A 12,710-nucleotide genomic window follows, 5' to 3' on the forward strand; every position below is an offset into this window, starting at 1 on the left:
CGTGATGTAATAAACACTTGTGATAATACTATTCATAATTTATCAGCTTATGTGTGTGACCGATCACTGGACGCACATAAGATTTTGCATCCTATTTTATCCTTAAAATCGGGTGTGACACCATTAGAAACATACATATACACGAGCTTTGTGTACTGCAATTTTGTGTGAGCTTTGTGTATGAGCTTGTCATAAAACAGCGCTGCACGACTATATATATATATTGAAGCACCAGAGCTATACCAACTTGCCAACTTTGAGTCTTGCACTAGTAGAGAACAGACCTTTGATCCTCGGTCAAAATGGGCTCTAGTCCCGGAATTTTTTGCGCCCGGGACTAGAAATACCTTTAGTCCCGGTTGGTGGCTCCAACCGGGACTAAAGGTCCCTGCCCAACGGCTACTGCGCCAGACAGAGGTGGCAGGGACCTTTAGTCCTGGTTGGAGCCACCAACCGGGACTAAAGGTATACTTTTACTCCCGGTTGATGGCTCCAACCGGGAGTAAAGGTCTACTCCCGGGCCGTGGCTGCGCTCGGGGTTGGAAAGTTACCTTTAGTCCTGGTTGGAGCCACCAACCAGAATTAAAGGTCCCCCCTTTATATCCCGGCCGTCTCCTTCCTCCCCGAGCCTGAGCTCAGCATATTTTGAAGCTCACTGCAGTAGTGTTCTTGCTTCCTCCCTCCCTCCATTGTTCCTCCATCCATTCTTTGATTCCTCCGTCGATTTCTTCGATTTCTCCATCGATTCTTCAGTTATAAAGGTTACCAATCTCATACTCTCATTTTCATCATTGTCTTATCTCATTTTGTTCACTATATATATATATATATATATGGTTTTTTATTGTGGTTTTTTTCATTTGTAAGCAATTTGAGCTCAAAATCACTTCAAGCTTGCATATTTACATGAAAGAAGGTTAAAGTAGCTAGTTGAACTTGCGGACCGTGTTCATCTCGGCGACCATGTTCTCTGCCGAGCGGTAATGGACGTCAAGGAGGAGCTTTGATTCTACAAGGGAGAGCGGCAACGGTCATGGAAGACCGTGTTCCCTTCCTCGTAGAATCGGAGCTCTTCCTTGACCAAGTACGGTGCCGTCCGGTGGAGAAATGCTCGCCGAGATGATCACGTAAGCAAGTTCAACTAGTACGGATGGTTATTTATTCACATGTCCCGATATCATCGCAGTAGTCTATCAATCACCGTACTTTTTATTTTAACTTTTTATGAAATGAAAAACTTAGAAAATAGTTAGAAAATTATAGAAAATCCGTACTAGTTGAACTAGCGGACCGTGTTCATGTCGGCGAGCATGTTCTCTGCCGAACGGTAACGAACGTCAAGGAGGAGCTTTGATTCTACGAGGGAGAGCGACAACGGTCGTGGAAGACCGTGTTCCCTTCCTCGTAGAATCAGAGCTCTTCCTTGACCAAGTACGGTGCCGTCCGGTGGAGAAATGCTCGCCGAGATGATCACGTAAGCAAGTTTAACTAGTACGTATGGTTATTTATTCACATGTCCCGATATCGTCGCAGTAGTCTGTCAATCACTGTACTTTTTATTTTAACTTTTTATGAAATGAAAAACTTAGAAAATAGTTAGAAAATTATAGAAAATCCGTACTAGTTGAACTAGTGGACCGTGTTCATTTCGGCGAGCATGTTCTCTGCCGAGCGGTAACGGACGTCAAGGAGGAGCTTTGATTCTATGAGGGAGAGTGGCAACAGTCGTGGAAGACCGTGTTCCCTTCCTCGTAGAATTAGAGCTCTTCCGTGGCCAAGTACGGTGTCGTCCGGTGGAGAAATGCTTGCCGAGATGATCACATAAGCAAGGTCAACTAGTACGGATGGTTATTCATTCACACGTTCCGATATCATCGTAGTAGTCTGTCAATCACCATACCCAAATGTAGTATATATATAAATATAAACGATAATCGATTGTTATGTGTATACACTCCCATTCTTCTGTTAATTTGCGGAAATATCATGTGAATTACTTACCTGCCGCAGTAAAAGACGAGAACACAATGACCATTAAAAATATCATTGTTTAGAGATCTAGATAATTTTATAGTTTCTTAATTTTATTTGTTTATAAAAGGAGAAATTTATAGTGTATTAAAAAATGAGTATAGAGAGTAGATGGCAACTGCTTCCGGGTCCTCGGCCTCTCATGGGTTTCCAAAGCGACTTAGGCCGGGCCTCCCTCTCATTCCATGCGGCAAGTGTCGTGATGAGACGAAGATTGTGATGGAGTACCGAGTGAAGAAGGAGGGTCCCAACAAGGATCGTATCTTTTACAAGTGTCCAGATCGCAATGTGAGTTATTTTATCGTATTTAATGATTATGGTTAGTTTATACCTATTTTCATGATGGTTGTGATTAAAGTTCTAATTTTTTGTTTTAATTTCAGTGGGATGGCAGTGGACGATGTTCAGGCTTCTACTGGGAGGAAGAGTATGTTGAACTCGTGCAAAAATATCTTGCACAACAGGCAGATACGGCGGCTAATGAGGCAGTGATCCAGCCGAAGAAGCCCAAAGATGTTGCACAATCGGGGGATCTATCTGTTTTAGTTGAGATTGGTCGCAAAATCCTTGTGCTCCTGAAATGTATTTTAGCTTTAGTTCTTTTAGTGGTAGTTGGGATTGTCTACATTGTAGCGATGCTTTCATAAATTTGTATCCTTTGTGGTGGCACGCATGTTGTATAAATAATTAATTATGATCTAGGTTTTAATATGATATTTATGTCATGTAATGCAGATGAGCCGTCATTGGATGTATAATGCTGATCGCCGCTCCCAAGAGTTTATTGACGGCGTGCATTCTTTGTTACGTGCGGCCGAGGCAAACAAACGCGACAGTTTCATGTGCTGCCCATGTGCCATATGTAAGAATACGGTGGAATATCCTTGCTCAAGGACTCTTCATTCACACTTGTTCAAGTCGGGTTTCATGCCAAACTATATTTGTTGGACAAAGCACGGAGAAACCGGTGTTGTAATGGAAGAAGGTGAAGAAGAACAATGGGACGACAATGATATTATTCCCGATGGTGCGTGCTTCAATGATACTGCAATAGGAGAAGCTGAAGAAGAGGTAGCCGCAAAAGATGAGCTGGCTGATGATCTTTCTCAGGTCATTCGTGACGCACAAAGAGAATGTGAAAGTGAAAAGGAGAAGATCAAGTTCGAGCGGATGCTAGAAGATCACAAGAAATTGTTGTACCCAACTTGTGATGCAGGGCAGAAAAAGTTGGGAACCACACTAGAATTGTTGCAATGGAAGGCAAAGAATGGTGTATCTGACAAGGGATTTGGAGAGTTACTAAAATCCAAAAGAAGATGCTTCCGAAGGACAATGAATTGCCCGCCACTACCTACGAAGCAAAACAAGTTGTCTGTCCTATGGGGCTAGAAATAGAGAAGATACATGCATGTCCTAATGACTGCATCATGTACCGTGGCAAAGAGTACGAGAAATTGGATGCATGCCCGGTATGCCATGCGTCGCGGTATAAGATCAGGCGAGATGACCCTGTTGATGTTGAGGGCGAACGTCTACGGAAGAAAATCCCTGCCAAGGTTATGTGGTATGCTCCTATAATACCACGCTTGAAATGTCTGTTCAGAAACAAAGAACATGCAAAATTGTTGCGATGGCACAAAGAAGACAGTAAGGTAGACAATATGTTGAGACACCCTGCTGATGGGTCCTAGTGGAGAGCAATCGACAGAGAATTCCCAGAGTTTGCAAATGACGCAAGAAACTTAAGGTTTGCTTTAAGTACAGATGGTATCAATCCTTTTGGAGAGCAGAACAGTAGTCATAGCACTTGGCCTGTTACTCTAAGTATCTACAACATTCCTCCTTGGTTATGCATGAAGCGGAAGTTCATTATGATGCCTGTGCTCATCCAAGGCCCAAAGCAACCTGGCAATGACATCGATGTGTACCTGAGACCACTTATTGATGAACTTCTCATTTTGTGGAATAAAGAAGGTGTACGTGTGTGGGATAAGTACAAACAGGAACACTTTGATCTGTGAGCATTGTTGTTCGTAACAATCCATGATTGGCCTACTCTAAGTAATCTTTCAGGACAGTCAAACAAGGGATACAATGCATGCACACACTGCTTCGGTGATATTAGAGGTGTATTCTTAAAAAAATGTCGAAAGGTCATGTACCTTGGCCATCGTCGATTTCTTCCTGCAAATCACCCCGTAAGAAAGAAAGGCAAGCATTTTAAAGGGAAGGCAGACCACCTGACCAAGCCTCGCAACCGAACCGGTGAGGATGTACTCGATATGGTCAATGATGTGAAAGTCGTCTTTGGAAAAGGACATGGAAGCCAACCTGTTCCGAACGACGCTAACGGTCACGCACCCATGTGGAAGAAGAAGTTCATATTTTGGGACCTACCCTATTGGCAAGTCCTAGAGGTCCGCAGCTCGATCGACGTGATGCACCTGATGAAGAATCTTTGTGTGAACCTGCTAGGCTTTATGGGTGTGTATGGAAAGCCTAAGGACACATTTGAAGCACGACAGGACCTATGTTGTTTGAGAGAAAGAGACAACCTACATCCAGAGAAGACAGATGATGGACGCCATTACTTACGTCCTGCTAGCTACACTCTAAGCAAAGAGGAGAAGGAAATCATGTTTGAATGCTTAAACAACATCAAGGTACCATCTGGATTCTCCTCGAATATAAAGGGTATTATAAATGTGCCAGAGAAGAAATTCTGTAACTTAAAGTCCCATGACTGTCACGTTCTCATGACGCAATTACTTCCAGTTGCATTAAGAGGAATTCTACCTCCAAATGTACGTCTAGCCACCGTGAAGCTATGTGCATTCCTCAATGCAATTTCTCAGAAGGCAATTGATCCAACTGATCTAGCTAAACTATAGAATGATGTGGTTTAATGTCTCGTCAGCTTTGAGTTGGTGTTCCCTCCTTCCTTCTTTGATATTATGACACACCTCCTAGTTCACCTAGTCAAGGAGATTTTCACTCTCGGTCCTGTGTTCGTACACAACATGTTCCCCTTAGAGAGGTTCATGGGAGTCCTGAAGAAATATGTTCACAACCGTGCTCGCCCAGAAGGAAGCATCGCCAAGGGCTATGGAACAGAAGAGGTCATTGAGTTCTGTGTTGACTTTATTCCCGACCTTGACTCGATTGGTGTTTCTGAATCGAGACATGAGGGGAGACTAAGCAGAAAGGGGACACTAGGGAGGAAAACATATATTGGTACGGATGATGATTATTTCAATAAAGCGCACTACACAGTTCTACAGAACTCCTCTTTGGTAGATCTGTATATTGAGACACACAAGGATCTCTTAAGATCCAAATTTCCAGGGAAGACTGAAGCTTGGATTATGCGTAAGCACATGGAAACTTTCAGCGGTTGGTTGCGAAAAAAATGTCAAGGTGATGAGAGCATCCATGAGCAACTGTATTTATTGGCTATGCAACCATCATGGCATATCGTCACATACAAAGGGTACGAGATAAATGGGAACATATTCTACACAGTAGCCCAAGATAAAAGGAGTACCAACCAAAACAGTGGTGTCCGCATAGATGCCACAGACCCAAATAGGAATAAGCAGACATATTATGGACGCATAGATGAAATATGGGAACTAGAATATGCACCTACTTTGAAGATCCCATTGTTCAAGTTCCAATGGGTCAAGGTGACCGGAGGCGGGGTAACAGTAGACAACGAGTATGGAATGACAACAGTAGACCTTAGTAATATTGGGTACAAAGACGAACCATTCGTCCTTGCCAAGGATGTGAATCAGGTGTTCTATGTCAATGATATGTCTACCAAACCAAAAAGAGGGAAAAACGATAATGACTCAACCAAAGAGCCAAAGCGCCACATAGTTCTTTCAGGGAAAAGAGTCATCGTGGGAATTGAGGATAAGTCGGACATGTCAGAAGATTATGAAAAGGATGACCGAATTCCGCCATTCAAAGTGAACAAAGACCCTAGCATCTTGGTAAATGATGAGGACACTCCATGGTTACGACGCGATCATAACCAAGGGACATACGTAAAGAAGAAGTTCACTGCTGTGCCCACTTGATGATATAGTGATTTAATGTAGTGTGTGTTTGAGATATTATGTAATAATTGTGAATTCAGATGTTTATTATGTCATGTTTCAAATTAAATCAATGTTTGATTTGGTGGGATTTCTCTCTCAAAAAGGTAAATTAGGATATTGAGTGATGAAAAATTAAAATATTAACGTTAAAATGATGTGAAAACAAATTTCCTGTCCAAAACCAATAGTTTTAATAATTTTAATTAAACACTACATTTTTGCATTAACGAAATAATAAATATTAGTTACATTATGTTTTATAATTGTAACAAAAAATAAAAAAAGTTAGGTTATAGATTTTTCCTATGTGCAATAAAGAAAAAGAAAATCCATATTTTTAACAAAATAATTTTATGCCTTTTATTTAATTTACTATGTATTTAACAAAAACTATTGCATTTCTATTGTATTTAACAAGACTATTGCTTAAAACAGGCGGGAAACGAAACTGCAGGCCACCTTTACTCCCGGGTGGGAAGCCCACCCGGGAGTAAAGGTGGGCTACAGTTTCGTGGCCCACCAAAAAAAACCCTTTACTCCCAGTGCGTGTTACCAACCGGGAGTAAAGGTATACCTTTACTCCCGGTTGGTAACACGCACCGGGAGTAAAGGTACCTTTACTCCCGGTTGATAATACGCACCGGGAGTAAAGGACCTTTACTCCTGGTGGGGGGATAGCACCGGGAGTAAAGGTGTGTGGCCTATATATACCAGTGCCATCTTCTTCCTTGCGTTCTTCACCGATTCCTCTCCCCCTGCGCCCACGCCACCCGGCCCGCCACACCAAGGACGCCGCCGCCACCTCACCCGACGCTGGTCGTCGCCACTGCCTCGCGCGCGTCCGCGGTCCCCATGCCACCCCGCGTGCCGATGACCTCGCGGCGCCTGCTGCTGCCCTCCCCGGCCCAATGCGCGCACCAGCCGCTGCTTGGTTTGGTAAGTTTTGGTAAGTTTGTTCGTGATGCGATCTTGATCTGAACAATGCGGATGTGTACTGTGTTGTTGCGGATGTGTACTGTGTTGTTCAAATGTTAAGTTCGTCGTCTGCGAGTGTGCACAAGCGGCTGTTGTCGGCCACCAGGCCATTCCTTAATGACGACGACAAGCGTAGTCTTCGTCATTAGCGCGCGTAACTGACACATGTCATCCAGCGACACCAATGAAAACGGCAAATTAAGCGTACGACGATACAGTGGCTAGTCACCATTTATCTTTAAAAATAGTTACAGATATTACGATTGATGTTTCAAGTTACCACCATAAATCAATTTATAAAGACGGTTGGTATATCACCCTGAAATCGATTTGTAGACATAGTTGGTAATAATGTGACCGGTCTCAAAAAGAAATACAGCGCAATGAAGTTCATAACCCATTCAAGTTAGATTAAGAACTTTCTATTGAAGTTGTTGAGCTAGAAGACATGTACAACCTTTACTTGATGATATTTTCAATTAAAATAGTATATATGGCCCCAAAATTATGCTTTAAATTTTTTAGTTTTTCAAATTCAATTTTAAAATGTACATTCTTGCTGTGATACCGAATAGATCTGAAACATAGAAATTTGTTCTCCTAAACTGAAAACATTTCTCTTTTGAAAGTAGAACATTGTTTCATGAATCTAGAACATTGCCTTTGCTCAATACAAGAATTTTTTCTATCTTCATAGATCAATGTTTGTTAACGAAATTTTATCCAAATATATTCATGTAGGGTCTATTTTTTGAAGGATTTGTTGTAGGATATATAATGGTCAAATAGGAACTCAATTTGGATACCCAGTTTGTAAACTAAGCATTTTTTAGTTTATAAAAAATATCACATGTGATGATGTAAGTAGTTTTGGTTGGACTTGCATGCATGGCTAAAGACAATTTGGGCCACAAGAAAGAAAAGTCCAAAAAGAAGATAAATTCTTATCATTTCGGAAATAGTAATGGTTATATTAGCCATAAGACACATGTACTTACATTTCATAATGACTTATACTTACATTATCAGCATAGAATTTTCTCATATGATGAATGACTACATGGTTCACATGGTACAGAGGATCACAACATCACGCACCGACACCGCCCCAGCCCGCCTCACGTCGTCGTCGTCAGCACACCGGCCCGCCTCACGTCGTCGTCGTCAGCACACCGGCCACCGCGCCGACACGTATATATATGTCATTTGTATTCATATGCATGTATATATACATCGCGGAGCACCGCCGCCCTCGTTAGCCCATGCGTTTCTATGTATACGGCGGAGCACCGCCGCCCTCGTTCACCCATGTGTACAGACATATATACGGCGGAGTGGAGCACCGCCACTCTTGTCACACCGCCCTCTCTCGTGGCCTAGTCGATCAACATTCGTATTATCGTTATCGTTAACGCTAAACAATCACACCAGGGCGAACCGCGCTGTTGATGTCACCGACGTGGTTCGCCCTAGTCACCGACGCAATTCGCCCTCGGCCGTTTATGTATAGCCCTAATTCGCCCTAGTACCGACGTAGTTCGCCCTAGTGTGGCGAATTGCATCCGTGACCGAGGTGCAAGATTTAATAATGCATACTGTTCGTAGATTTTACGCATGTAAGCAAAGATTTGACGTACTATATATTGGTTTTGTTTTTTGAAGCTAGATGGCCGACCCGAGAAACATGGATGAGGAGGAGTTGATGATGAATTTGATCAACACTGGCACTCAAGTTGCCGGCGATGATGGTGCTAGAAATAACGTGCAAGAGGATGCAGATGACGGGAGTCAGTACTTAGCTCTTGAACAAAATGAGCAACAACATATTGGCCAAGTATATATTTTTTATTATTAGCTATATATATTATCATATGTCTTATGTGTGCTCATGACATTAAAAATAATGTTTATGTTTTGTAGCCCTCTAGATCGACATCAACAACTACAACAAAGAGTAAAAATGTTCGAGGTCCCAAAAAGTCATTGGAGGGCCGCTTCATCATCTCGGAGTTCAATGTGGATACAGGAGAACCGGGGGGGGCGAATAAAATGAAATTTGTGCACCACTGTGGTTACCTTGTATGGGACCGACTCCCGATTAGTACCCGTGAATGGAAGAAGAAGACCAATGCTCCTCATATCAGTTTTGTCTCCGATCGTGACAAGACGTTAATTTGGAAAGATGTCTTGGTACATTTCACGCTCCAAACAGATGGTTATGATGATATAATTGATGGTGATGAATTGAAGGAGCGAGTTAGGGATTGGGCAATGAAGAAGATGGCCACCTAGTTTTAGACTTGGAAGAAACACCTATACACGACGTATGTCAAGAAGAACATAGCACCAGATTTTACTGTCCCAGGCCCGATCTCAAAGCATAGGCCCTATTGGGATGAGTTTGTACAGTACAAGACTTCGGAAGAGGGTGTGAGTCGGGTGATAAAGAACCAACGTAATGCCCAACAGAAGACATACCACCATAACTTGGGATCAGGTAGCTACCCGACTGCCATTAAGAAGTGGAACAAAATGGAAGCAGACCTTCTTGCCAAGGGTATCAGACCAGAATCACTCGAGTGGGGGAGAACGTGCAAAGAATTGGTTTTTCACTCATGGGGGAACACTAGACCAGGAGACAGGGAAGTGCGTTTATGGCGCAAGACTGCAAGAAGCAGCAGAAAGATTGTTTTATGCTCAGAGAGCTACTGCTAGTGGTGCGTTCAGGCCCAATAGAGAGAAGGATGAACTGACATACGCCATTGGGACTACTGAACACGGTGGCCAAACTAGAGGCAAAGGATGGCTTCTTACCAGCAACAACAGCGGGAATCTCGTAAGCCGTCCAAATCAACGTTATCGGACTATGACCGCACTCTCACCAAGTCAATTGAGGCGGCACAGAAAAAGAAGCAGGCAGGGAAAGGAGTTGCCCAACTCGGACAACAAGCGCACCAATCAGTCCCCCCGCTAGTTGTTGGTAATGATATGGTTCGAATTTAGGATTAATGCATCAGGCAAACATACCTCCGGATGTCGATTTGGATCACCTTGGTGAATTTATTGATGAGACTGGTCTCAACCTTTACTAGATGTTTAGTGATGGAAACATTGAGAGTGCGGCGGAGGTTGATATTTGGAAGAAAAAATTTGTACTAGGCCAGAGTCTATACAACCCTCAAGCCTTATCTGATCTGGGGACGCAAATGTACCTGCTAAACAAGTGGTACATGCAGGCGTCTACCGGTGGAGACTTCTGCGTTGGTGTCAGAATTAGAGACGAACATTGGTTCCGTGGCGATGATGTTATGTATGTTGACTTTGCAGAATTTCATCAACTATGCCACCTGACCTCTCTGGACAAAGTTATCATTAGCTGCTATTGCCTGTAAGTAATAATTCTTTCGATCTATTATTAAACTCATCATATGTGTGTATATGCATATAAATTATCCTAACAAGTACTATATATATATGTAGATTTACAATAACAGAGCTCAGAAAGGAAGGCTGCAATGAAATTGGTTTTGTTGATCCCCATATAATATTCAAAGACCCAATTACTCCAAAGACTAATTGGAAGTCTGAGTCAGAGAGTAACCTCATGAACTTCTTAGTGAACCAATGCCACAAGAAGGATATACTCTTTCCCTATAACTTCAAGTGAGTGTTAATAATGTCGATCATCCTTAATGGCTCATATGTTGATTCTAGTTAATTAATGAGTGTTATGCGTTATATCCTATAAACACATGCAGCAATCACTGGATATTGATGGACATCGATCTGATGAAAAGTCACTTGATAATCTATGACTCGATGAGAAAACCACAATAAGACTACCAAGATATGATAGATATTATCCAGAGGTAATTTCGGGATCTCTAGCAACTATATATACACACAAACATGATGATTAACTATATCTGATGACGTGGCAAATTTTTTATTGGGCAGTGTTTGGAAAACCTTTATTGAGAAGCAACACATGGAAAAATGCAAAGTGCCACTGAATGTAATCCCTTTGAAAGTAAGTCCCCTGAATCGCATCATCTTTATTAATTAAACATATAGCTTTCACCGGATCACCAGATTGGATAACAAATCTTTTTCTCGTAAAGTGGTGTCTGAGGCAGAAACAGGAGAACAACTACTGTGGTTACTATGTTTGCAAGTTTATCAAGGTGGTCTCCCAAAGAACTCCTACAGAGAGACTCAAAGTACGTTAAAAATACACTATATATTCATTTAATTATTATTATTGATTGTGTTACTATGTCTTTATATATATATGTACATATATTAATTTATTTTCCTTTAATTCAAACCTGTAGACTCGATGGTTGGAGGAAAAGGTCATACGGCAAGACCAAATCAAAGCAATTTAAGAGTCTATAGCCGGATTTTTTAATGAGCAGGTCATCAATTCCAAGGGCGAGTTCTACTTCGACCCAACACTGCCATGGAAGCCAAGCTAAAGGATGAGAGGAAACTTGTTATATCACAACAACTGTAATGCAATCTTTTTGTAATATATGCACATGAAATAATATAATGTAAAATACACATATGCATGCATGCATGTAAATATATATATGATGCATGCATGCATATATATATATATTTTTTTTCTATGCTTGAATTGTGTGATTTAATACGTTCATTGTGCTTGAACCGAAACATACTATACGCGCGTATAAATGTATAATTAGCAGCGTACAATACGACTTCGAAAACAAAAAAATGAAAAGAAAAGAAAAAAGAAAAAAACCTTTAGTCCCGGTTCGTATTACCAACCGGGACTAAAGGTGCCGGCTATCGTGGCATGTCAGGAGGCACCTTTAGTCCCGGTTGATGTTACCCACCGGGACTAAAGGTCCTCCTTTAGTACCGGTTCCTGACCCGGGACTAAAGGACCCCTTTAGTCCCGGATGCTTGCTCCCGGGTGGGGAACCGGGACTAGAGAGGGTTCCCCACCGGGAGTAAAGCTCAGTTCTCTACCAGTGTTGAGTTTAGCTCTGGACCTTGTCAGCGAGTTCCATTTTCCTCCTTGTAGAAACGAAAACAGTTACCAATAAATGAACCGATGGTAGGAGATGTACCACCGACCCTGTTTGAAAATAACTAGCAGCAAAGAAACTTGTTGGAAAAAAGAGCATCTATGCTAGCAAACGATCACAGATAAGCTAAGGTATATAGGGCACCCATCGAATCTAATTAATAAACGAGCAGAAAACAGAGGAGGCACACCTATGTTCTTACAGCACTCAAAGTAAGGCTTCAACTGAAAACATTTAGATACTTTATTTTATTTTACATGGACAAGGGAACTGGAGCATGAGGTCAAAGTAAGCGGTTTTTGCAAGTTTCACCAGCATATATATAGAAAACTTAAAAAACGAGATGCGGAGGAATCTTAAATGTAAAATTTGTCCATGGTTAAATTCGAATGCACAGCTGCAGAATAGAAAAACATGTTGCTCGTCCGTTGGACATAAAAGCATGTCTATTTTTACATTTTGTTTGTAATACTAATTGAAATAGTCCATATTGGAGATCCATGAAGGATACACTCGTATTCACTAAGCCTTACCGTGG

This window comes from Miscanthus floridulus, chromosome 10, assembly GCF_019320115.1.
Source record: "Miscanthus floridulus cultivar M001 chromosome 10, ASM1932011v1, whole genome shotgun sequence".
Classification (NCBI taxonomy): Eukaryota; Viridiplantae; Streptophyta; class Magnoliopsida; order Poales; family Poaceae; genus Miscanthus; species Miscanthus floridulus.